Here is a 27,201-nt window from a genome sequence, read left to right as displayed (position 1 = left end):
TGAAGGTGGCGGACGGGAAGCGAGCCTGGTTCACCTGCGAGAAAGGTGAGCGAGGTGTCACTGAGCCACAATTTTAGCAATACAACACTATAAGAGAGGTTCAAGTGGCTTAACATGTTGGAAGATGTCCAAAAGGGGAATTCTGGTCTTTTCTTCCCAGACCAGACGTTGTAAAACTGTGGAAAAAAAAAAAATAGTGAGGGAATGATGTATATGATGCTGGAGTATGATTGGATCTGTGATATCAGCATCAAGCTCCCATGGAATTCATAAGAAGGTGAAGGATTGTAACTGAAGAGCATGCACCTGATCAGACCTCCATGATCCACGAATGGGCCATGGAGTTTGCTGACGCCTCCACAAGATAAGCTCTGGCAAAGGTGGAGACCAAAGTCCATGACGCTGTGGAACATTTATCTTCCATCGGTACTCCAAGCGGCAGGGCTGTAGAGGAAGCCATGCTACAGGGAGAGTGTGTCTGAGTGCCCTCCAGTGCAGCCTGAGTAGAGAGTGCTACCCCGTGCTGGCAGCCGCCATAGCAGATAAGGAGACTCTCTGACCATCTAAAACATTTCACCCTTTGTAAGTAGCAATCCAGTGCCCTCAATGAACTGATCTGTGGGAGGAAGAGTTAACTTCGGGTTGGATGGCTGGATTGGGACGGACGGTGACTGGGGAACCATCAATACGAAAACAAATACAGTCAGGGTGGACAGACATGGCACGTAGGTGCGGGGGTGGTGACTTCAGGGCTCCTCCTGCTTGGACCAGGTGCAAGTCCCAAACCTCGCCCTTCACAAGTTGCACTAGTTCTGGAAACCAGAGGCACTGGGGCACACCAGGGTCACAATGATCGCACGCCAAACCTGAGTGTTCAGGGACTCAGGGACAGGCTTACGCTGAATCTCAATTGCGCGATGTGCTCCAACACCAAGCTGGTGTGCGCTCATGATTCCTGTTTGGACCTGGCTAGAAACAACCAGTGGTCCAAGAATCCAAGACACTGTCAGAATCCGCAGACCCTGTCTCCTTAGTGGTTCGAGCCCCGCCTCCACGCACTTGGCGAAGGTGCGAGGCACTAGAGAGTTGTGTAGATACACCTGACCCTCTAGCCCAAACTGGAGAAACTTTGTATGACTCAGCCAAACCGTGTTGTGGAAGTAGGCGTCTGCAAAATCTATGGAGGTCTTCCACTCTCACACTCTGACTCACTCCAGGAGTCTCCAGGTAGTCCGAAACCGCTGTCTGGTCATGAATTGGTTGAGGAGACTGAGGTCCAGAACAGGTGTCCACTCTCCTGTCTTCTTGGGTTCCAGAAAGTACCCAGAGTAAAACCCAGTGTAGGTGGATCGCTTTGGCACGAGCTCGATTACTTCCTTTGACAGGAGAGCATGCCTCCTCCATCAGAAATGACCGCTGGTTCTCTGAGTTCACCCAGGTCCACGTGGTGTCGCAGAACCTCGGGGTTGACTGTGAAACTGAAGGGCGTGTCAATGACTGAGTATCTTCTCGATCCATATGGGTAGGTGAGGACACAGGCTCTTTCAGTTCGGAAGATACTCTGTCAAGACAGGCGCCCTGAGCACAGGAGAGGACCCGCCCTCCGGGTCGGGTCCTGGTCGAAAGGGCCGTCGGTGCTCAGCCCCCACTCCTCTCGGAAATTCCTGTCCCGCTGGATCTTCAAAAACAGACTCGCATTTGTTAGGTGAGCCGTCAGAGGAAGTAGGGCCCCCAAACTTGTGATGACTTGTGTGATGAACTCGGGCTGCAGTGTACCTTGATCTGACACTGCAATTCTCCTGAGATGGACCCCGAGGGACTGGCCCAATCATCCTCAGAAAGAGATTACTCCGTAGATGACGATGTCCTACCTGCCTCTGAGAGGTTTGGAGGGCTGCAGAGTACAGAATCACAGACAGACATCGCATCAGACATCGCGTGAGGGAGCTGAGAACAGAGCAGGTCTGGCACGCAGCGCCTACTGTGTGATCCTCTGACGAGGTGGCATTGGCGGTCCTGTGGCGACCCCTGCTGGAAAGTGGCGAGTCTGAGCAATAAATAGAATTGAAACTCTCCTGACCTATGGCTGGAACTGGGATCTGTTGAGAGAAGGGCAAGAGTTATTTGACGCCTATGCTTCTTATTGTGTCAAAGCTGAGGAAAAACATCACTTATTAGCTCCAGAAACTTCCCCAGGGACAGTTCTGACGTCAGGGATAAAGAAGCAGAGAGACTGTTACTATACTGCTCGGACTCCTGAGACGATCTCAAGCAAAAACAAATCGCACTGACTGGAACCGTAAGAAAACGTGGCGGGTGATAAACCGTAATTTTGGGCAGAAAAGAAACAGGCCAGATACCAAAGTAATGCATCTTATTTTTTTTTTTTTTTTCAAGTTAGACTTTGGTTTAGATGCATACTTTTAGATACAAAGTGCTTCCTACGCTTTTGGAGGGAGCAGAGGTGAGAGTAGCCGACCGGTCTCTCCAATAGGAGCAGCGATGATCAGAGTGTCTATGATCCCCACGGCTGGGCTCAAACTGCCCCTTCGACCAGTAGCGGTATTTCCCCCGGCCAGCGGCTGTGTGTGGAGGAGGCGCCGCGAGCAGAAGACCACGCCGACGGACTGTTGAAACACCAAAATCTCTAGTGGAGTGAGAGAGGTTCTGCGATGGATGAGCCTGTCCACAGAGCTCATAAGGAGCGCGATGATGTTCTCAAGCGCTATGAGTTGGTTGCCGACAACGTAGACACCATTCTACTGCGTGATGGTGGCTCTGTCAGCGGGTAGTCACTCCTCAGGGGGTAAGTCAAGCGAGGGCATCGCGCATCGTGCATGATGGCTAAGTGAGAGGGAACGCTGCGCCGCAAATCCAAACCCTCCACCTTGTAGTAAGCGCCGTACCTGACCACGTGTGGTCCTAGTGCCAGTGGAGTGTCAGAACTGGGCCGGGAATAGTCTGGATTTCTTCCAATTGTGGGCAGACAACTTGCTGTCGTACCCTGTGAGTAGTCTCGCCATCCAATGCCAACTCGTCGTCAGTGAAGTGGGATGATTCTTGAGCTGGCGGTGGAGAGAGAGCTCAACTTCGATGCGATGGGCGGCTGATGCCATGTAGCGGGGGTGACAAGTGCGAACTTGCGTGACTCCACCACATGGAATTCAGCCATCTCTGGGACCAAAGTCTCCGGATCCACCTCATAGCAGCGCCTGGCTCTCGTCAAACTCTCAATCCCATGGCTTGGAAGCAGGGAATGTGGAACGGTTCGACTGCTTGTAGGCCAGTCACAGCGCCCTATTCGTAGAGGTTTAGTGTTGAATATACTAGAAAGAGCGTTTTTCCGATAATTGCAGGTGAAATTTTCATGTTCTGAGTCCCCCTTCTAAGCAGTGAGTGAACAGTGCAGAAAACGCGTTTTCAGCCCGAGGCACTGTGGTTTTCAGACCAACATAAAAATGTTGATAACTCTCTGAAACCACTTCAGAGAGGTTGAATTAGTTCTGCAGCTACTAGAATGACGGCTTCTGCTGTGAAGTCAGGTTAAATTTTCATGTTCTCAGGCATCCCTGAGCAGTGAGTGAACAGTACAGAATATAATATAGATAATATAATAATATAGTGATTTCAGCAAAAAAGAAAGTGGGTTTCGGACTGGCAAAAATAAAATTGTTGATTACCCTCTAAAGACAGTTCAGAAATGTAGGTTTAGCGTTGTATATACTAGAAACAGTGTTTCTCCTATGGTTGCTGGTGACATTTTCATGTTCTGAGGCTATTCTGATCAGTGAGTGAACAGTGCCGAAAATGCGTTTTCAGCCTGAGAGAAGGTGTTTTTTAGACCGATAAACATAATAAAGTTGATAACTCTTTGAAACCACTTCAGACAGGTTGAATTCGTGCTGCACCTACTTGATAGATCCCTTCAGCTACAGTGGCATGTGAAATGTACATGTTTTGGAGCTAATCTGATCAGTGTGTGAACAGTGCAGAAAACGCATTTGGGTTTCGGAACGAAAACAAAAAAAAAATGTTGATAACTCAGAAAAATTTTCAGAACGGTAGATTTAATACTGAATTCATTAGAAAGAGCCTTTCTGTTATAGTTTGATATTTTCAAGTTCTGATACTTTTTTTTTAACGTATCAGAGCCTGAACCAAGTCCGTTTGCAACCTACACCAACACACAACCAGTGAAACAGACAACTTGGCCAGACACAAAGCATCGCCTGAACAGGGACTTGAGCCTCAGATTAAAAGTCTGATGCTCTACCGACTGAGCTATCCAGGCTCCTAGGGAAGTGTGATGTGTGTAACCTGATGCAGTGTGTGTGTTCCTCTGTCTTAGCCGATGCTTGTGGTGAGCACATGACAAACCTGATATCAGATGTGTTTCGTCACTCGCGGCGACAAACTGCTCATTTTCCTCAACTTCCTTGAACCAGGTCATTTTTATCGTTAGTTCCCTCAAGGAGACTGGAAGACTTGTTGGTTTTAGGAGACGACATTACCTCCATGTTAGCAACCGTTATCTTGATTCCTGCTCAATAGGGGAACTTCTGATGGCATTATGACATTGAACTAGGCAGAGTCTGGAGGAGTGTACACATTCATGATTCTCACTTTCTTGTTCCAGTCAAAACATTCCACCAATAAAACTCTTCCTGGGATTATTTCTCTGGATCTTATAATTTCCCAGGTGTTTTTAAAGAATATTCCCACCTTTGTCCCCACACAATGGACAGTCAGATAAAATATTCCTGAAATAGAAAAAGAGTGTACCACAAAACTCTTTTGACAGAGATGTGAACAGAGATCTAAACACTGCTGACAGGATCCTAGTTAGTATAGTGGACCTGCATGAGTACGTCCACCCGTACTTAAGAGCGATGGCAGCAGATGTTTTTTTTTTTTTAATTCAATCTCTGGCACTGCTGCAGGCCACACAAATAAGGATAACTCTGTCCCAGTGTTGCTGGTTCCCAACCCAGGCCGATGACCGTGACTGTTCTCAGATGATTTTGTTTTTACTAGTTACTTTGAAAGTAATGAGTAACTTAAGTAACAAAGTTACTTTTCAACGAGGTAACTAACTAGCTGTAACTAAGTTACTGATTTAAAGTAACTTGCCCAACACTGGTTGCCAGTGCTCTACTGGGGAGGCGGGGTCCTGAGACGCTGCAGCAACGATGAAGGAGACACATGATACAGGTGATCCGAACTTCTGACAAGTTGCCATCCATCGTCTGTTAAACATGTTTGCATCTCCCTTGTAGATGAACATTGGACTTTAGACTGCATTTAAAAGGAAGATATCTTCAGATGGTCGCGGAGGACAAGTTCAGATCAGCTTGAGCACCAATGCTTGATACTCTCCTCACAAACAGAAGAGCTCCTCAGAACTAATTTTATAAAGCTGGCCAGCACAAGATATATAGATATATACATTCATACATATATCTGCATTTGTTTCTTTCCAAGACAAATCAAACTGTTTAAATATCAGGACAATTTATTTGTGGTTTAAAAGCTTCCATGGAGAAAACATATTTCTGTCCCTTCTTTGGAGCAGCACTTTATGTCACTGGTAAACAAAAATCTTATTTTTTTTTTGTTTTTGATGCTCATCAATATTGTATGTGATTGTATGATGTGTGATGTGATGGATGTCATCCGATTTCAGAAGTTTCATAAATCTGAAATAGATAGTACACTGCTATCAGACCCGAACTAAAGATCTTCTCACTGGTTACACTGACACCAGCTGTCTGAGGCAGTGGTTCATAAGTTGACGTGTTTATTTAGACTGACACAGGTTCGACAACAAAGATATCAACTGAATGTTACAGTGCTCGTTTGGCGTGTGAAACGTAGCGGGATTTATGCCTTCTCTCGAGTTAACGGAGGTTTGGAACAGGTGAGTAATGACAACAATCTGTCTTTGAACAACATCAACAAACCATAATGATGGTAGTTTTCTGGGTGAAGACCAGGAATCCTGACCACTAGACCATATGGGACTTGTGGGAGTCTATGTCTATGTCTCTGTCTACGATCATGGGACAAGGGACCGTGTGGATATATTTATAATAATAATCATAATAACAGAAGTTGTTCACATATGTTCATGGAACGATGGTTAAGAGTTGGGGTCTCCAAATTGACACCTGATTGGTTAAACTGTGTGTGTTTGGTTGGTTGGAACAAAAACCTGCAGCCCTTTCTGGGACAGTTTGGTGACCCCTGTTTGAGAGGATTGGTTTTATGGAGATCAACATCATGTCTGTCAGAGTGAGTACATGAATGATGTTTTTACTGCAAGATAAAACAGGTCTCGTCCCTGGGTGGGCTCAAACCACCAACCGTTCGGTTAAAAGCCGAACGCGCTAACCTATTGCGCCACGGAGACATGCTGATACAGAACAAATTGTGGATCTGTGAACAAAAAATTTTCCGTTTTCAAGGATTGAAGAATGTGCAGAAGGATTGTGTGATTGAAGTCAGTGATAGCGATGTGTTTTCAGCAAAGAGAGAGTGTGAAAGAAAGATGGTAGCAGTACTTTAGGGAATAAATGAATAAAGAGAATGAGAGCAAAAGGTTCCACCATTTCATCTTTGAATTGACCAACACGGTCTTCCACTTCTTTGTCACAAACCTCATTGAACCGATCGCATGGACATTGTGTTGTCACATGGCTCGCATCACTTAGTCGTGTTGAAAAGCTTGTGTCCCAAAACAGTTGTACATAAATACCAATGGTGACAGTGAATTGCTCTGATGCTGAAATCTTGTCTCAGTGTTTTGCATTCAAATCTCTGTCAAGTGCCAGCACAAGGTCAGAAGCTCCAAGCTAATAGTCAACGCTGGTTGTCCTGGGCAAGAACCAGGAAAACGACAACCTATGGGACAGGGGTCCACCCAAAGGGGTTTATGGCTTGATCATGATCATGGTGACTGATCGATTGGAGCGTCCCGATGTGGTTCCCATACCAGGGGCCAAACAACGACACCATATGGGACGTACCTGGAATAAATGAGGAAGTTTAGGAAAAGGGTGATCACATCATTAACTGTAGCTAGGATTTGGAAGTGTAAAGCTGTCACAAAACAAGAGTAAAGTTTGTGATACTGTGCTTCAATATTTCAGATCATCTGTTCAGATGACCTACCCAGACGAGACACTGGAAAATTACGCCTGATGTTCCAGAATGCAACCGGATTCATCCAAAACCAACACAAACATTTCACTTTACCAGCTTTCTGAAACAGGTGTAGAGCTGTAACTACTTCAGGCTCCATGTTTGCAGTTTGGCTAGTCACAGCTTGGTGAGTCCATCCACTACTACATGCCTTTCCACCAAGCATTACAGGTTGGGATGCAGTCGAAAACTCAGGGAGAAGGTTAGGAATGAAGAAGGTCACAGAGAAGGTCACAGAGTTTTGTGTTTTGGCAGATTTAACTGGTGAAATTAGTTCAAAGTACTCACGATATGCTTTGCAGGTGAGTCAGCGATTTTGGCACAATTACAAATCATGATGAAAAAAATTAATGAAGAACTGAAGGAAATGAATGAAGGACATTCTACAATCTTTCGGACTTCTGAGTCAGTAGGAATCCAAAATAGGCAAAAGAGCGACAGAGAGGGGCGAGCAGGGCAGACATCACAACATTTAGAAAATGAAGCTCAAGTATTCCAACCCACATTCAGAACACTCACACTGCTATATTTTGGCTGATGCATCAATTTATGTACAGAGTGGAACTGAGTAGATACATATCTTGAGCTGACATGGACTTAAAAAAATAGAGAAGCTGAGGGGCCGAACTGAGTCGGCCAAAAACCTCATCTCACCGCATGTTTGTTCATCCGCTATTTTCGATTTCTCTTTGTGAAAGTGAATGTTCATTGACAGGAATCTGTGCAATGGTGTTCTTGTGTAAACTGTAGCTTCCTTCCAAGCAGTTGACCTGGGTTCAATTCTCAGGCTTAGCCAATTGTTTTTGCCATCTAACCATGGATGGCAGAATATTTGTGCCTCAACTGTCAACACCACAAATGTCCCATTAAGGCTGGACGCGGACGACCAACACGTAGGTCTCAATAGGATGAAACAGCCGAACGTGCTAACCAATTACGTAACAGAGACATGAGAATGATGATCTCTACAAAAAGAGAGACACTTTGAGAGCAGGAAAACATGTTCTGAAAACCATGGAAATGGAGTGATGGCTCAATTGAAGTTAGACAACACACTCTGCTGCTTCATAGATACACATCTTGGGAATAACAACTCTGCACTTGTGATCCAAAGTTATTGACGTGACGAGTTACATTGAACACAATAAGAAGCCCTCCAAGAGCAGAGTGTGAAAAATTAGTATAAGCTCATGCTGTTGCTCTCCACGGAAATCTTTAGTAAAAGGCGAAAGATATATATACGATCTGAAGAGAAACATGAGTGAACTACTGACACTGAACCAGAGAAGGAGCTGTATTCTTCCACATCAACCTTTAACTCATGGTGTTGTTCAGCATTTCAACAAACCAGCAGTTCAAGACAATCCTCTGAACCATCGTTTCATTAACATCTGTGAACTGGTGACCGTCTTCTGTCGTCAGTGAGCTGTTTTGCACACATATGAGTGATCAGAACACAAAAGAGAATTTTCCCGTGTTCTGCACTCATCCATGCCACATTGTGCTGGTCTCGGTCACAAACATCATCCAAAACTGTCGTGATGTACAGGAAGAGGGGAAAATGGACACATATCGCTCCGTAGAAACATACCATAAATAAAGGTCGTGCTAGGAGTCATGTTGCAAAGCTTGTCCCACAAAACAGTTGAACGTAAATGAATGGGATGGAAATCCATATCACTTTTCAAAAAGACAGTGCGCCTTGTGAGGCTCGAACTCATCACCTTCAGATTACTAGACTGACGTGCTGCCTACTGCGCCAACGAGGCTTGGTTGCCCGTAGAAATGCAGCGTGACTCACCAATCCAACCAGGGTTGGTGGTTCCAGTCCACCCAAGGATGTGATCAGCTTGCAATTAAAATACAAGATTGCACTCACTGTTCCAGAGATGATGCCGATCTCCACGACACACATATCAATCTGTGTCAGAGGGTTCAAACTGATGCACAAGTGGCTCAGTGGGTGCAGATTTGTGTTCCAACCCTGGAAGCACATCGAAGTTAACCGATGAGGTGTCAGCATTTTTTTGTCTTCTAAAAGAAGAAGTGTGAAAAGTTGGGAAAAGTCAGTGAGGCACACAGTGGTTTTTGTTGACATCATATCTTCATATCTTATTGCTTAACAGGGCACACTATATATTGGCTGTGGAAACTACGCATGTCGTCGGCACATTAAACATAAATCTATATCATGAAGACTGTCATCAGTTGGTTGTGAGGCGTGACCTTGGCTGTGTCTCTCAAGCGACTCAGCGCTAGATGCTGAAACTACGTGTACTCAAAATGCAATAAAGGATCTGATCGCTCTCTGGGTGGACAACAAACAAAGAGGGAAGATGTCTTTGTATTCATCCAGTTTCTCTAAAACACACATATAGGTTTTCTGATCCTTGAAATGTCTCCTTGTGTCTCCTTGTACAACTTGTTCATCACCTTTGTGATCATGGTTCTTCTCCTGCTGTATAGAGAACATAAATAGGGCTCCTTGGTCGAGCAGTGTGATAATGGCTTGGGCTGCGAGAGGTTCCAGTCCTGGACGAGCCCATGATTATCATCTCAAGGTCACAGATGAGCCGCTCGGTTTTGGAACTTCTGTATCGGCCTTGTTTGAGATTAATCTTTCAGCTGTTACTATAATCCCCTTTCACCCCTCATTTCACTGCCACATCTGACATCTGACTCTCCTGGTGGCCCATTGCAGAGAATCACAAGAGGCAGCTCAGCAGTCTGAAGCATGAAGCAGGTGACCACAGAGCTGCTCAAAACACTGGAAACACATGGCCACGCTCTCATGCCTCTGACCACCTGTAGTTCATTGTTGAGTCCAATGAAAGATGAACTGTGTCATCTGTAAACACCAATGTCTCTCATTGATCCATTTGTTTATGCTCCATATATTTAGCGCATGAGCTTGATTTGTGCGTGTGTTGAGCGAGAGACAAAGACCAAATAACATATATTACAAACATAGCTGAGTCACCATCTATTTCAGGAATAGACTCTCAGTGATGAACACAATGTTCATGTTGTGGTACGTGATGTTTCAAAGGTCAATGTGATTCAAAGGCTTCGATCGGTGCTGAACATTGAAACTTTGCAGGTAAACTACTTTTACTATTTTGATACATTTCTTGTATGAATAATAATCTCAGCTCCAACTTCAGATGACTCACGCCTGTTTCAAAGGCGCGGTTTGGTGGCTCCTTCAAAAAGAATACACCTTTAATCTGCTTCCTTAATCTGCCTGTAATTTGGATCCGTTTCAATCAGGAAGATGGAATTGAGAAAGAAAGGCCTTGAATCCTTGCTGGAGAAACAGACACTGTTGTGACAAGTCCAACTCCAGCTTGCTATATGATAATATCACCTGAAATGTATGAATAATAAGTCCAGCAACTGGCCGGTTAGCTCAGATGGTTAGAACGTGGTGCTAATAACGCCATGGTCATGGGTTCGATCCCCATACTGGCCACTGTAACATAAAGCTTTAAGGTATTTCTGTTATTTTATCCTGTACATGTGCAACTTCCCCCATTTCATCTGTTATTCAATGCTCATGCCTCAGTGAAGCTTCTCATAGAGGAAATGCCTCTCCTCTTCTGTATTTGCCTGACACCAGCCCCTGAGATCACATGCCTCATGCTCCACTGACTAACTGTTTTATTGACAGGATATTGCACATCCCAACCTTAAAACTGATCTGAATTCAGGCTAAATATGAAAGAAAACATATAGTGCTTTCTGGATCGCTTTTTTGTGTAGTAGTTCACTTCAAGTTTGACTTTTTTACTGTGTGTATTGGATGAGTATAAATGAATGAGTTCTTTTATTTTATATTTTGCAAATAAGGAGTTTGATATTGAACATTTCTTTTTGTGTAAAATGGCTTCACAGAAAAAAATCAAAATCAATCAAATGTCAACAAACTGAGTTGAACACAGCGTTGTTTTATTGCAGAGATGAATTATAATATGCAAGGACCTTTGCTCTGTTAAACAGGTGGGTGACTCTTGAACGAGCAGTTGTGGTGCACTGATAACTGTTTGTTCACAAAGGAGACGCTTCATCTGCGACAAAAACATGTGGTCTGTGCCAGTGGTCCTCTGGTCAGCTCCTGGAAGTGGACGGTCTCACCAACACTGAAGCAGTTGGTGATGAGTCTTCTGTTACAGAATTTCTGCAAAATATAAACCATACATGGATATGTAAACATATATATGTAGGTGATAATTTAAGAAAGTATATATCAACCATACAACAGCACATCAACTCACAGGACAAATAGATTTAACACAATGCATTTAACTGTTGTATTAAATGATCACCACAAAGTTGTGTAAACTGTTTGTGGTATGTTTCCACGGAGCGATATGTGTCCATTTTCCCCTCTTCCCGAACATCAGGAAAGTTGTGGATGATGTTTGCGACCGAGACCAGCACGATGTAGGATGGACGACTCCAGAACATGAGAAAATTCTCTTTTGTGTTCTGATCACTTATATGTGTGCAAAACAGGTCAATGACAACAGAAGACGATCACTAGTTCACAGATGTGATTGGAACGATGGTGCAGAGGATTGTCTTGAAGTGCTGGTTTGTTCAAAGGCTGAACACCACCATGAGTTAAAGGTTGATGTGGAAGAATACAAGTCTTTCTCTGGTTCAGTGTCAGTAGTTCACTCATGTTTCTCTTCAGATCGTATAAATCTTTCGCCTTTTACTAAAGATTTCCGTGTAGAAGAACAACATGAGTATTTACTGATTTTTTGATGCCCAGCTCTTGTAGGGCTTCTTATTGTGTCCAATGAAACCCGATTGATTAACGACTTTGGATCACAAGTGCGTTGATGAGAGATGAGTTGTTATTCCCAAGATGTGTGTCGATGAAGCAGCAGAGTGTGTTGTTTAACTTCAATTGAGCATTCACTCCATTTCCATGGTTTTCAGAACATGTCTTCCTGCTCTCAAAGTGTCTCTCTTTTTGTAGAGATCCTCATTCTCATATCTCTGTGACGTAATTGGTCAGCACGTTTGGCTGTTGTGGGAAAGGCTGGTGGTTAGAGACCACAGGTGTTCGGTTGGTAATTTCACAGTGCTGTCAGCCCGTACGTTTGCCAGGGGACTGGAATCTTTTGATTTCTGCATTCAAAGGGTTTCACCCAATACTTTGAAGAGACTTCATGAAAAGATCAGACCCTGCCTTGAATTGTTGGACTGTCACAGCATACAGTCTGGTTGAACTCCAGTCAGCTGAATACCAATGAAGTCACACACACTCTGTTACGTGACGGTTCCACAGAGCGATTCCTGGTGGGCACAACATCACTTCGTGCGGCGTATTCCACCTCAAGGCACAACACTATTGTCATTTGACAGTTCTGCAGACTCAAAATGACCAAAGCATCCTAAACACACACCAACGTTATTGGTTGGACTTGAACCTATGTGGGTACAACCCAATGGATTTCTAGTCCATCGCCTTAACCACTCAGCCACAACAACACTGTTACTCAGCCACTTCATCAGGAATTTAGTTTTGGGTGAATTAGAAATCAGTTCATCACATCATCTCTTCCTCATCTTTCAAGCAACAATGATGATGGCTGCCTTTCAAGCACTTGACCTGGGTTCGATTCCCAGCCACTGCACGTAGCCCATTCCATTCACTCGTGATTCAAAGAACTGGTTTCTTCTGACCATTCACAAATCCACTGAAGGCACGAGTGATGAAGGCCATGGAACTGAAATCCATTGGGGATTTCCCCTGTAGCTTCGAGTCCTTCCAACAACGCAAGGCAGACATTGATTTTTATCCCATTGAGACCTATGTGTTGGTCGTCCGCGTCCAGCCTTAATGGGACATTTGTGGTGTTGACAGTTGAGGCACAAATATTCTGCCATCCATGGTTAGATGGCAAAAACAATTGGCAAAGCGTGAGAATTGAACCCAGGTCAACTGCTTGGAAGGAAGCTGCTGTTCACACAAGAACACCATTGCACAGATTCCTGTCAAGGAACCTTCACTTTCACAAATTGACAATAGCAGATTTTCAAACATGCGGTGAGATGAGGTTTTTGGCCGACTCAGTTCGGCTCCTCAGCTTCTCTATTTCTTTAAGTCCATGTCAGCTCAAGATATGTATCTACTCAGTTCCACTCTGTACATAAATTGATGCATCAGCCAAAATATAGCAGTGTGAGTGTTATGAATGTGGGTGGGAATACTTGAGCTTCATGTTCTAAATGTTGTGATGTCTGCCCTCCTCGCCCCTCTCTGTCGCTCTTTTGCCTATTTTGGGTTCCTACTGACTCAGAAGTCTGAAACGTTGTAGAATTTCCTTCCTTCATTTCCTTCACTTCTTCATTAATTTTTTTCTTCGTGATTAGTAATTTTGCCAAAATCGCTGACTCACCCGCAAAGCACACAGTACTTTGAACTAATTTCACCAGTTAAGTCTGGCAAAACACAAAAATCTGTGACCTTCTCTGTGACCTTCTTCATTCCTAACCTTCTGCCTGAGATCGACACAGTTTTCAACTGCATCCCAACCTGTAATGCTTGGTGGAAAGGCATGTAGTAGTGGATGGACTCACCAAGCTGTGACTAGCCAAACTGCAAACATGGAGCCTGAAGTAGTTACAGCTCTACACTTGTTTCAGAAAGCTGGTGAAGTGAAAAGTTTGTGTTGGTTTTGGATGAATCAGGTTGCATTCTGGAACACCAGGCGTAATTTTCCAGTGTCTCGTCTGGGTAGATCATCTGAACAGAAGATCTGAAATGTTGAAGCACTGGATCACAAACTTTACTCCAGTTTTATGACAGCTTTACACTTCCAAATCCTAGCTACAGTTAATGATGTGATCAACCTTTGCCTAAACTTCCTCATTTATTCCAGGTACGTCCCATATGGTGTCGTTGTTTGGCCCCTGGTATGGGAACCACATCGGGACGCTCCGATCGATCAGTCACCATGATCATGATCAAGCCATAAACCCCTTTGGGTGGACCAGGTTGTCGTATTCCTCGTTCTTGCCCAGGACAACCAGCGTTGACTATTAGCTTAGTGCTTCTGACCTTGTGCTGCCACTTTGACTTAACACGTGTAATAAGTGCTTTTGACAGAGATTTGAATGCAAAACACTGAGACAAGATTTCAGCATCAGAGCGATTCACTGTCACCATTGATATTTATGTACAACTGTTTTGGGACACAAGCTTTGCAACACTACTAAGTGATGCGAGCCATGTGACAACACAATGTCCATGTGATCGGTTCAATGAGGTTTGTGACAAAGAAGTGGAAGACAGTGTTGGTCGATGCAAAGGTGAAATGGTGGAACCTTTTGCTCTCCATCTCTTTATTCATTTATTCTCTAAAGCACTGCTACCATCTTTCTTTCACACTCTCTCTTCCCTGAAAAACACATTGCTATCACTGACTTAAATCACACAATCCTTCTGCACAATCTTCAAACCATGAAAACTGAAAAACTTTTGTTCACAGATCCACATTTTCTTGTGTATCAGCATGTCTCTGTGGCGCAATAGGTTAGCGCGTTCGGCTGTTAACCGAAAGGTTGGTGGTTCGAGCCCACCCAGGGACGAGACCTTTTTATCTTGCAATAAAAACTTCATTCATGTATTCACTCTGACAGACATGATGTTGATTGAAAAAAAAGACAATCCTCTTCAACAGGGGTCACCAAACTGTTCCAGAAAGGGCTGCAGGTTTTAGTTCCAACCAACCAAGCACACACAGTTTAAGCAATCAGGTGTCAATTTGGAGACCCCAACTCTTAACCATCGTTCCATGAACACATGTGAACCTGGGATCGTCTTCTGTTATTATGATTATTATTATAAATATAATATCCAGACAGACAGTCCCTTCTCCCATGATCATAGACATGGTTCATCATACCTGAAGCTGTGTATGCATGGTACTACTTGTGCTATTTGAGTGTTTTTACAGATATATTTGACAGTTGAAATCTGATCTGAACTGCTGTTCCATTTTGCCGAAATCGCTGACTCATACAAGTCCTAAATGGTCTAGTGGTCAGGATTCCTGGTTTTCACCCAAGCGTCCCTGGTTCGACCCCCGTTATGGGAAAACTACCATCATTGTGGTCTGTTGATGTTGTTCAAATGCATTTCATCATCCACTTTCTAGAAGACAGCTTGTCAACTGGACCTTCTCCTGGTCCTCCAGAACCTCGCCAACAACATGACGTTCCTGTACAGGGCAGTGTTTGAACAGATGGAGTCGAGGAACGACTGTGTACCCAGGCGTAGATGTCACTTGCCGTATCCATGGATGCAGTCAGGATTCGCTCGTGTTCGCAAATGGAAGTGCACAACATATGGCTATCAAAAACAACCCTGAAAGAGGCGGACCCTAGTAGGAACACCGATCTCTGACGACACGCTTTTCGGTGCCAATGTTTGGGAGCTCCTGGAGAGGCCATAAAAAGTGTCAAAACCTCCAGGCCAGGCAGCGGGCTCCATCTACATCCAGTCGCTAGAAGAGAGGTCAGGTCCCACAGACCCCAGCCTTCCACATCCGCAACTTATTCATGTCCTCCACCTGCTGCTGTCTCCTTTTCTACCTTCTCAGGCAGAAGAAGCAGCCAGCCTGGGCCCCCAGCGTCAGGCCACTTCCTCTGCCTAGTCCTTCAATAAAATGTCTAAACGCTATTCCCTGACCCAGTGTGTTTATGCGTTGTCTGACGATTCAATTGCAGTTCCTCCCTGCCCTGAGTGCAGGGTGCGGACCGCTAACTCCATTGCCTGTGACATGGGTCTGACGTGTGCGGTTAACTCTGTCTCCCAAGACCTGAGCAAACCAACAACCAAGGAAGCAAGGCGTCTGGCCGCTACTCCCGTCTGTGCCTGGAGCTACCCAGCATACACCGGGTGGTCAATTTGCTTCGCATATACCCCAGAGCTCTGGATGTAACCCCAGACACGCTTTGTCAAGGATCTCGGCACGTTTCCCCTTGATAAATAAAGGGAAAGCTAAGCACACCTCGCCATGTATCCCTGCCCGCGCCTGGATGGAGAGGACGCTATGCATAGGATACACGCTTCAGTTCCGCCACCCACACACATTAGACGGGGTGCACAGCATGACAGTCTGATCTGATCAGGAACGGGTGTGCTTAGAACAAGAAATCCGCTCCCTTCTCGGGAAGCGAGCGATATTAAAGGTTCCTCAGGAGGAATGCAAAGCAGGATTTTACCTGGTGTATTTCCTCGTTCCAAAGAAATCAGGTGGCTTGAGACCCATCCCGGACCTTCGGAGGCGAAACACTCACATTGTAACACGTCCATCCAGAATGCTGACGGTCAGACAACTTCTCGAGTGTGTCAGACCAGGAGATTGGATGAGTTCTGCGAATCTACGTCTGACGTCTACTTCCACATCCCCACCTTCCCACTTCACAGGCGCTACCCGAGGTTCGTGGGAGGGGGAGACCACTTCCAGTTCAACCATTGTCTGGCTCCCAGGACCTTCTCCAAAGTAGTGGACACGGCGTTGGAGCCTCTCAGAAACTTAGGGTACAGAATTCTGACCTACTTCGACCACTGGTTCATTCTGCTGGGCAGTTGAATCTTAATTGTTAGGTCTCTGTGGACTTTGGTTCACGATAGTAATTTTAAACTTTAAAATTATTTTTAATTCAACAAACCTTTGATCATGACATTGGTGGAGTCTGAGTCTCTGGATTGGTGTTTGTTTTATGAGATGGAGTGGTCCTTATAGGGTTTCTGACGTGGTCGTCTGCCTTGGTTCTTATCAACACATGCAGGTCTCCTGCTGCGCTGGTCCCTCGGCAAAACACTGTGGTGAAAATAGTTGGATATTGTATGGACTTCCGCTCTGGTATTGACACGGCGTCCTCTTCCGTGTCCATGATTAGGGTTCACTGATCGTGGACACACTCTCACATGCAGCGCTAATGCTACAACTCAGCATTAGTTAGGGACCATCAACAAATTCTAAAACGGTCGAAGTATTCGTGAAAACATCAAACATGCCAATGAAAGACAACCACTTTAGGAGGGAGAATTGTGAAAAGGTTTTTCATCACACCAGACAAGGGACAGTTTGTATAATGATTTCAAGAATAGAATATGAAATTACCATTTATTCACATTGTTTGTAATATTTCTTCAATCGTATCAAGGAAATGTGTCCAGATGAGTCCACAGTCAAAGTCAACTGTTGAGAGACGTGAGAAACTGCAGACAGACGGCTCAATTTAACCCCTGAATAAAGCTGGCAGAGCAGTCGGTCAGACACCAGTGGCTTGTACCAGAGACATGAAACATTGAATTTCTCACCTCGATACTTAGTTAACTATAATCAGACGTAAACAAATGATGATGTTGGAGACAAAGTCCACTGATAAGTTTCATCTTAAACAGTTTCAAGAGAGACTGTCGTGTGTCCAACACATGGAAGAGAATGAAAATGTATTTATCATGATAATGATTGTAATCGCTGAAATGACAACATTTATCATGATTTTCTCCTCCATATCTCCCATCCCTACCTGATACTGAGCAGCTCATCCGTGACCTTGAGATGATCATCATGGTCCTTAACCAATTAGCCTCTATCAGAATCCTGTGCATGATTTTCCATGCTATTATGTATTTGAAATATAAGCAACAAATCACAGGTGATATTGGGCAATGTGCTGACAGAGGCTGCAGAGAAACTGGAGCTCTAAAAGCATTCTCTCAGATGGGGCTCATCCAGGACTCGAAGCAGGTACCTCTCGCTCCCGAACATTGTGTAGCTGATCAATATCTCTTAGAGTAAGCAGGTTTGGAAACACGTTTCTTACTCAACAGAAGATGCCATCTCAGCACATTTCTGTCACACAAGCGCAGATGAGACAAGTTACGTAGCATGCGTCGCACAAATATTCTTCTCACTTTTTTTTTTTTTTTTTTTTTTTTTTTTTTTAATATTTTTATTCATTTATATCAGCCACAATAATAATCATATAAATGCACATACACATTGAAGATCTTGGCCGTGTGACAACAAAACCCAACTATTATTTATGTAACCTATTTACAAAAAAACTCAGCGTGGATAAGAAAAAAAAAAAAAAAAAAAAAAAAGAAGAAAAAAAGAAACAAAATACAGAATTAAAAAAAATTTAAAAATGAAAAAAAAACAGTAAATAACAATCATTTGTTTACTTAACGTACAATGTCCGTCTTGTACATATAGTTGCATGTAACAAGCATCAAGTTGCAAAGGGCAAGAGGATCTTTTAACATCAGTCACATTAGTCTAGATTTCCATGTTTGAGATATTCAAGAAATGAACCCCAGATCCCTTTGAAAACACTTTCCTTCCCTTTGATCAAAAAAGACATCTTTTCCATGGCACACAGGAGGTCAGTTCAGTTAACCATTTTTGAATACTTGGAGGATTTACACATTTCCACTTCAGTGCGATCATGCGCTTCGCTTCCGAAAAACAAAGATCCATACATATCCGTTGACATTTGGTGTAGTTATTTCCTGCAGGATAAATACCCAATAAAAACATTTTAGCATCAAATTTGATTTGTGTACATAGGATCTCTTCAGTCTTACATTTGACATCAAACCAGAACTTATTAATGTGGGCACATTGCCAGACACAATGAAAAAAAGTTCCCTTATGTTGACCACATTTAAAACATAAATCAGGAATATTCCCATTGAATCTATTGAGTTTTTCTGGAGTGACATATGTACGCATGAGCCAATTGTATTGCAATATCCTGAGGCGACTGTTAATTGTGCGAGTTTGGGCTTTTTCACAGGCTGAATGCCATTCATCCAGTGACACCTCCTCTTGCAAATCATTCCTCCAAGATAGAAGTTTAGCTTCACAGGACTCTGGGGAACCATCTACCAGAAGATCATAAAATCTAGAGATGAGTTTTTTCCCCCAGCAATCATTGGTCATAGCTTCTTCTATTAATGTGCTTGAGGGAAGGGCTAAAGATTGTTTCTGGTTAACTTGAATAAAGTTCCAAATTTGTAGAAATTTAAAGAAGTGATTTTGGGGAATATTAAATTTAGTTTTAAGCTCTCCAAATGACATCAATTTGTTATCACTATTTCTATAGAGATCTTTTATTTTTTGTAATCCTTGGTTAGCCCAGAACTGAAAACCAATGTCTGACTTACCTGGGATAAATTCTTCATTTCCCCAAATAGGGCTAAAGCCAGATAGTGAGCTAGTTTCCCCCAAGTATTTCCTAACTTCATGCCATACTTTCACCATGTTTTTGGTTATTGGATTTGATGTTCTTCTTAAAAGTTTTGAAGGACTTGAAGAATACAGGTATAAAGGAAAACCCAAATTTAAAGATATGGATTCCATTTCTACCCAAACAGGAGGATTTTCTTTTGAAAAATAGAACATGATGGTTCTTAACTGTGAAGCCCAGTAATACCAAAGAGGGTTTGGACACTGAAGCCCACCTCTGTCATATGGCAAATACAAAAGTGACAAACGGGACCTGGGTCGTCTGTTATTCCAAAGAAACTTTAGAAATATTTTTCTTAACATAGAGAATAGATTTGAAGGAGGTGGAAGAGGTATGTTCTGGAACAAGTATAACAGTTTAGGAAGTACATTCATTTTTAGGATATTTATCCTTCCGGACAAAGATATTGGCAGAGAGGTCCACCTGTTGGTTGAATTTGTGATTTCGTCCACTACTAATTTGTAGTTTGATTGGACAACATCAAACACATTTGACTGAATTTTTATTCCCATGTATGTAAACTGATCGACCAATTGAAATTCACCTTTTTGTTGTGTGTAGTTAGACCTTTCTTTAGAGTTCAGCAACATCAGCGATGACTGAGAAGCTACCAAATGTATTTATGATTTTATTCAAGGTTGATAGAGATATTTCCAAATTGGTGAGAAAAACTATTATATTGTCCGCAAATAAAGCAATACGGTGGTCTGTTTTACCCATAATAATTCCATTCAACTGTGGGTGGGCCCTGACGGCCAAAGCCAAAGGTTCTATGGCAAGCGTGAATAGCAATGGTGAAAGAGGGCAACCTTGTCGGCATCCTCTCTCAATCCCTATTGGTTTTGATATTGTATTGTTTGTAAGAATTTCTGCCTTTGGATCTGTGTACAACAATTTTACCCACTTTATGAAAGTATGTCAAACAAATAAGACCATTCGACCCTGTCGAATGCTTTTTCTGCATCAAGTGATAAGAATGCAGTGTCTGGTCTCTCTCTCTGACTATAGAGTATATTCAGCACTCTCCTAACATTGTGAAATCCCTGTCGACCCTTAATAAACCCGTTTTGATCATTATTAATAATACCCGGTAAAACCACTACTAATCGCTTCGCAAGAGCTTTACACAATATTTTAACATCTGCATTCAGAAGGCTGATTGGTCTAAAATTTTCACATTTATTATTAGGCTTTCCAGGCTTTGGAAGTAATATAATCATGGCTTCTTTGAGTGATGTTGGGAGCATGCCATTTTGAAATGACTCCAATATCATGTCAAACAGAGGGGGCAACAGTTGAGTTTTAAACTTCTTGTAAATATCCAATGGCAGACCGTCAGGACCTGCTGCTTTACCAGATTTCATATTGTCTATTGCATTGGCCAATTCTTCAATTGTCAGTTCAGTCTCCAGCCCTTCTCTAACCTTGTCAGGGATATAAGGTATGTCAATGCCATCTAAAAATATTTTTTGATTATGCTGATTTAAATTTGATTCAGATTTATACAAATTCTTAAAAAAGTTTGAAAAGCTTACATTACTTTCACTTGGATCAATGATATTATTTCCATCTTTATCAATTATGGATGTTACTGCTCTCTCTGTCTGTAATTGTCTAATTCTCCAAGCTAAAAGTTTACCAGGTTTTTCTCCTTGGTCATAGAAAGTTTGTTTTAGTCTCAATAAGTTGGCGAGAGCTTTGGAGGAAGATATTTCCATGTATTGTGCTCTCAAAACCTGAAGTTCCCGCTCAATTTCACAGTTTGGGTTTTCAAAGAGTTTCTTTTCGTATGCTTTTATCCTGGATTCTAATGACAATAATTTTTGCTGTGATTTCCTTGATTTAGATGAAGTAAAGCTTATAATCTGGCCTCTGATAAAAGCTTTAAAAGCCTCCCATCTGACCGCAGCCGAGGTTTCTTTTCTGTTTGTCTCAAAGAAGAAATCTATTTGCTCACCAATGTATTCTATAAATTCTGTGTCCAATAACCATTTCTGCTGGAATCTCCATCTCGTCCTTTCCATATGTGTTTGTAAGTCCGAATACGATAGTGATACTGCAGCATGATCAGAAATTACAATACCACTGTAATCGCATTCTGTAACCTTGCTGGCCAATTGTGCAGATACCAAAAAATAGTCAATACGTGAATATGATTTATATGAACTTGAGTAACATGAATATATTTTACCATCTGGATTCAACTCTCTCCAAATGTCCCTGAGGCCTAAATCTTCCATAAAGTTTTGTATTACTGCTCTACTTCTTGAATGTGATTTATCCTTACCAGATAATCGGTCAAACACTGGGTTCAGTACGCAGTTAAAATCACCTGCGATAATGAAATTTCCTGGTAATGTAGAAAGTGTGTAAAATAAGTCCTTAAAGAAATTTGGATCATCATTGTTGGGAGCACATATATTAACCAAGTTTAAACATTCTGTTAGAAGTGAACCCTGAATAACTAAATATCTCCCAGATTTGTTTTTTATAGTATTTGTAACATGGTAAGGCACAGATTTATGAATTAAAATCATAACACCCCGAGCACAAGTAGAGAAAGATGATGAATATACAGATCCTCTCCACCTCCTTCCTATCCTAATCTCACTCTCATCTTGCATATGTGTTTCCTGCAGAAAAACAATCTTCGATTTCAAGATTTTTAATCTATTCATAACTTGTTTGATTTTTTTAAGTTTTTTCAACCCTCTGCAGTTCCACGATGAAAATTTAAGCTCCACCCCCTGCACCATTAATGTTAATGTTCTTCAATATAAACAGACGGACATGTGTTGTGTCATGAAAGGAAAATGGACGCTTTAAACTGCAACAGAAATGAAAACTGAACACAAAAACCCCCAACAAACCCCCCAAAATAGTATCCCCACCCCTTATTCAAAAAAACTCCCCTCACCGCAAACATCATGAGCATGACAATATATGTGTCAACTTAACCTACGGATCGCCACTCTATTAGTTATATCCCATTTTTATCAGGACCACTGTAAGTTTAAACATAAAAAGGCACTCAAGTGTGATGAACTACTGTCTTTCTTTTGAACTTGTCTTGGTTTATTCTCTCTGGAACTCCACAAGTTTGTCTCTGGCTCTTTTGGCTGCACTGCTGCCACTCTTACGTGCACCCTGTGTCTGCTGCCAGCCAATCAGCTCGCGGAGTCTCGCGCCCGGGCTGTCGTCATCTCCTCTGTCTGCTGGCTCGTCCACGCAGAAGCCTCTCCTCTTCATCTCTCGCCGGACGTCCTCCGGGCTGGTGTATGTGCGAACTCCAGAGTCCCAGTGAATCCGCAAGTTGGTGTATGGAGATTGAAAGCGAACCCCATTCTCCTTCAAAATTCTCTTGAACTCGTTGTACTCTCGACGTCTCTTCACAATCGCTGTGGCATAATCATGGTCAAAATACAGGGGTTTGTTCCCTCGCTGTATCTTTCCCCGTTTCCAAGCTTCATGCAAAACCATCTCCTTAGTTGTGAACTCCAGAAAGCACACGATGATAGCTCTGGGTTGCTTCTCCGGTGGAGGTTTGGGACCCGGCGCCCGGTGAGCCCGTTGGATTTTCAGCTCCGTTTCCTCCGGCAGTGACAGTGTAGTTTTCAGGAGCGTCTCCACAAATTGTGCCATCGAACTCCCCTCCTCTCCTTCTCCGAGGCTGAAAATGCGTATGTTATTCCTTCTAGAGCGGGACTCCAAGTCAACCAGCTTCTTTTCCATGTTGTTCTGATACTCCCGACAGGTAGCGATAACTTCAGTCGCCTCGATGCACCACTGTTCCAGCCGCTCGATTCGAGTCTCCGCCTCATTAACCCGACCAGCGAGATTCTGAAGTTCCGCCGTCAAACTGTCCAACTTACAGTTTATTTCTTGTCCCAAGAGAGAAAGCTCACGCCGTAAACCTTCATTGTCAGACTTGAGGTCGTCTTTTAGTTCTTTTATTGCCCCGACGATATCCTCCGGCGGCAACCGCCCGCTAGCTTCTCCAGAACATTTAGCTTGATTAGCCGAAACGTTAGCTTTTCCAGCCGGAGCGCTTTTATCTTGAGATTTGGGCATCTTTATTTTTCGTCTTTGGTCCGATTAGATTCCTTACCCCCTTACTCACGCTTTGATGCTGAAATACTAGTCTGTTACGAGTTGGTTGGAGGGAAAGAAGTTAAATTGAGTCAGCGATCCGAACACGTGTTAATGGCGTCTAACTACGCCATTAACACGGCCGGAAGTCCTTCTTCTCACTTTTTACTTCCATGTCAAGAACGACAGATAAAAACAGGTCGAGCTACCCAGGAGTCGAACCTGGAATCTCCTGATCCGTAGTGAGGGACGTTATCCATTGCACCACTAGCCCAGTGTTCTTGCTCAATTCCATGTGAACTGACTCAGATGCCTCACAACATTCCAATGCAGTTCAACCCCAGTGCCAGAATGAAAAGATACTTTCTGTGCTTGAATCCTAAAAGCCTTGGGTGAACCACCCAATCATGAATCATGAATGTGTACACTCCTCCAGACTCTGCCTAGTTCAATGTCATAATGCCATCAGAAGTTCCCCTATTGAGCAGGAATCATGCTAACGGTTGCTAACATGGAGGTAATGTCGTCTCCTAAAACCAACAAGTCACGTCTTCCAATCTCCTTGAGGGACCTAACGATGAAAATGACCTGGTTCAAGGAAGTTGAGGTGTCGCCGTGAGTTACAAAACACAGCTGATATCAGGTTTGTCATGTGCTTACACATCACATTTCCCTAGGAGCCTGGATAGCTCAGTCGGTAGAGCATCAGACTTTTAATCTGAGGGTCCAGGGTTCAAGTCCTTGTTCAGGCGATGCTTTGTCGCTGGCTAAGTTGGCCAGTTTAACTGGTTGCAAAAGGACTTGGTTCAGGCTCTGATACTGTGACTCACTGATTGCGTCTTGGAGAATCAGATGGGTAGAATAAAACGCAGAAAGTTCCAATAACACTACCTCATTTTATCATTATTTTTTATTACATGTATTTATATAAGACAGACGTGGTACACACAAGCCTCTTTGGCACAGTAGGCAGCGCGTCAGTCTCATGATCTGAAGGTTATGAATTTGAGCCTCACTGACTTTTTGAAAAGTGATATGGGTTTCCATTCCATTCATTTACGTTCAACTGTTTTCTCTTTAAATATTAACCATGTCATATTCGCATTTCTGTTTTTACACTCTTGTCTTGTATTGTTGAATATACTGTATTATTGCGATGATTCTAATGTATATGGGGAAGTGTTTTTTTTTTGATTATAAAAACATCGTACCGCAGGCTTTTCTGAGCTCCCACCCATCAGTCCACCTGTAGCACGAGTGACGTGTCAGCTGGTCAATACTGTTGTTTTACAAAATGTTCAACAAAACAACAAACTCCTTTTTATACCTGGCTAACATTCACCAGTTCATTCAATTTTCTACTCTGGTTAAATAAAAGAGTGAAATCAGCCGGTATGACTCACAATATTTAGGATCTTTATCTTTCTTATTTGAGATTCTCCCACTCTGAAATGACTCCTCAAACATCCTCAATAGAACGGGTGAGAGCTTTTCCTTAAACTTTGTCACAGAACGCTGCTGTGAAGCCACTGGGGCCAGAGACCTCACCGCTCTGCATTGATAATTGCTGCTTGGATTCCCATCACTTCAATTCACCCACATATGTCTAACACAGTGAGTTGATGTCTTTGTTGAAGAACCTGCTGTAAGAATAAACACATTAGAGCCAACTTGACTGACTGAGACAGGTTGTGTCAGCTGATGTGATTTCTATTAACATTGACCAGTTACTGCCAGTGTTCATTTAAAAGAAAAAAAAAACATGTTGAGCCTCAACCAGGTTCTTACATTGCTGCAAAGATTTTCAAGCTTTTAAGGCTGTGATGTGCAATATCCTGTTCTTAAAACAGTGGGTCAGTCGAGCATGAGGCATGTGATCTCAGGGGCTGGTGTCAGGCAAATACAGAAGAGGAGAGGCATTTCCTCTATGAGGAGCTTCACTGAGGGATGAGCATTGAGCTGTTGATTTCCAGACATGAAAGGGGGGAAGTTTCACATATATAGGGGTTGGACAAAATAATAACAACTTAAAGCTTTATGTAATAGTGGCCAGTATGGGGAACGAACCCATGGCCTTGGCGCTTTTAGCAACACGCTCTAACCATTTGAGCTAACCAGCCAGTTGCAGGAGTTATTGTATTGCTGTTCTGGAGATAAGGAGAGGAGCGAGGGAACAAGTTGAACAAAGGACCTTCGATGTTGAAGTCCTGCATAAATGAAGAAGAGACAGATCACCACTGAAGTTGACAGATGACGAAGGAGAAGCACTATTTCTTTCTTTTCATACATTTCAGGTGATATTATCATGTGGTCTTTCAAGGCAAGCAAGCTCGAGTTGGACTCAGCACAACAGTGACTGTTTCTCCAGCAAGGATTCAATGCCTTTCTTTCTCAATTCCATCTTGCTGGTTGAAATGAATCCCAAATTACAGGCACAATTGGTGAAACCCCAGCTTCCTTGTGTTGAAGGAGCACTGCAGACGTGCTGTGCATCAGGCTAAATCCACTCCGAGCCACACATTTCCCGTCTAAACATTTTCTGAGCCGGTTTCAGAAAAGAATGGGCCACCTGGAGAATCAGATGTCAGATGTGGCGGTGTAAACTTGGGGCGTATTTTAAACTGACATTGACTGTGGTTACATGCAGAGAGTAGCGCGAATAAGGCAATAGCTTGATTCAGCCAACAAGTCGGACTGCGGCAAGTCCCTAAGGTTCCTATGACAGTCGAGGAAGAGCGATTGAAGCTGACAGGTAGCGAGAAGCTGTTTCAGGCTGTTTTATTGAACTCTGTTGACAGCGATCGTGCTGACTAGTTTAACTAGTTTAACTTCAGAGGTCCAGAATCAGTACGTCAGAGCGATGGTTCAACAGTGTCATCATCATCACCCCACTTCCTTCCTGTTCACTAAAAAGAATGGTAGTTTGAGCCCACGCAGGGACGTGCTGAGGTTACAACCGCACGGAGCCTCACGATTCCCATCCAGACAAACTGTGCCAGTTCCTGTTAAAACGGATCCCTTTTGCCATCTATGGGGATTCACTGTAAAGGTTTGGAAACAATGTAGTTCATTTGCCAGGACTGTGGAGGTGCCATAATGCTCTCGCCACAAATAGGAAGACAACACGGCACATTGACAAATGAAAGAATTTGGAGTGTTTTTAGCAGCACTTCCGGCAAAGTTTCAGTTAAGCACCATTCTTAGACGTTGACTCACATTAAATGTTGAAAGATAACGTGATGCATCAGAGTCTTGTGCATGATTTTTGATGCTATTATTGATTTGAAAAGTTACCACCAAATTATCTGCGATATTGGGCAATGCACTGACAGAGGGGGCACAGAAACCTGAGCTCTAAAAGCATTGTCTGACAGAGGGCTCATCCGGGACTCCAACCCGGGACCTCTCGCATCCGAAGCAAGAATCATAGACCAATGAGCCCTTCATACACACTTTTTAGCAGGAGAGGAACCATGACCACAAAGGCGATGAACAAGTCGGCCATACAAGGTCACACAAGGACACATTTTGAGCCTTGGAAAACTGAGATGTTGGGATTAGAACTCAGTAGAGACAGTAACCAGATTCACTACTTTTATTGAACCTGACCAAATCCATCAGTGC

General features: G+C 43.2%; 6 non-coding genes across 6 annotated transcripts; 4 read left to right on the top strand and 2 right to left on the bottom strand.

The window, feature by feature from the left end:
- Window positions 1–6,335: 6,335 nt before the first annotated feature.
- On the bottom strand, window positions 6,336–6,409 carry trnak-uuu (transfer RNA lysine (anticodon UUU)). Its single transcript has one exon. It is a non-coding gene; the product is annotated as a tRNA-Lys (tRNA).
- A 1,942-nt stretch (window positions 6,410–8,351) lies between these two features.
- On the bottom strand, window positions 8,352–8,464 carry LOC128770165 (U5 spliceosomal RNA). Its single transcript, XR_008416484.1, has one exon. It is a non-coding gene; the product is annotated as a U5 spliceosomal RNA (small nuclear RNA).
- A 2,134-nt stretch (window positions 8,465–10,598) lies between these two features.
- trnai-aau (transfer RNA isoleucine (anticodon AAU)) lies at window positions 10,599–10,672 on the top strand. Its single transcript has one exon. It is a non-coding gene; the product is annotated as a tRNA-Ile (tRNA).
- A 1,204-nt stretch (window positions 10,673–11,876) lies between these two features.
- LOC128770177 (U5 spliceosomal RNA) lies at window positions 11,877–11,990 on the top strand. The gene has a single exon (XR_008416495.1). It is a non-coding gene; the product is annotated as a U5 spliceosomal RNA (small nuclear RNA).
- Window positions 11,991–14,731: 2,741 nt separating this feature from the next.
- trnan-guu (transfer RNA asparagine (anticodon GUU)) lies at window positions 14,732–14,805 on the top strand. The gene has a single exon. It is a non-coding gene; the product is annotated as a tRNA-Asn (tRNA).
- A 9,451-nt stretch (window positions 14,806–24,256) lies between these two features.
- On the top strand, window positions 24,257–24,329 carry trnak-uuu (transfer RNA lysine (anticodon UUU)). Its single transcript has one exon. It is a non-coding gene; the product is annotated as a tRNA-Lys (tRNA).
- The last annotated feature ends 2,872 nt before the right edge of the window (window positions 24,330–27,201 follow it).

Source organism: Synchiropus splendidus, chromosome 13, assembly GCF_027744825.2.
Source record: "Synchiropus splendidus isolate RoL2022-P1 chromosome 13, RoL_Sspl_1.0, whole genome shotgun sequence".
Taxonomy (NCBI): domain Eukaryota; kingdom Metazoa; phylum Chordata; class Actinopteri; order Syngnathiformes; family Callionymidae; genus Synchiropus; species Synchiropus splendidus.
This window is presented reverse-complemented; position numbering and strand designations above follow the sequence as displayed.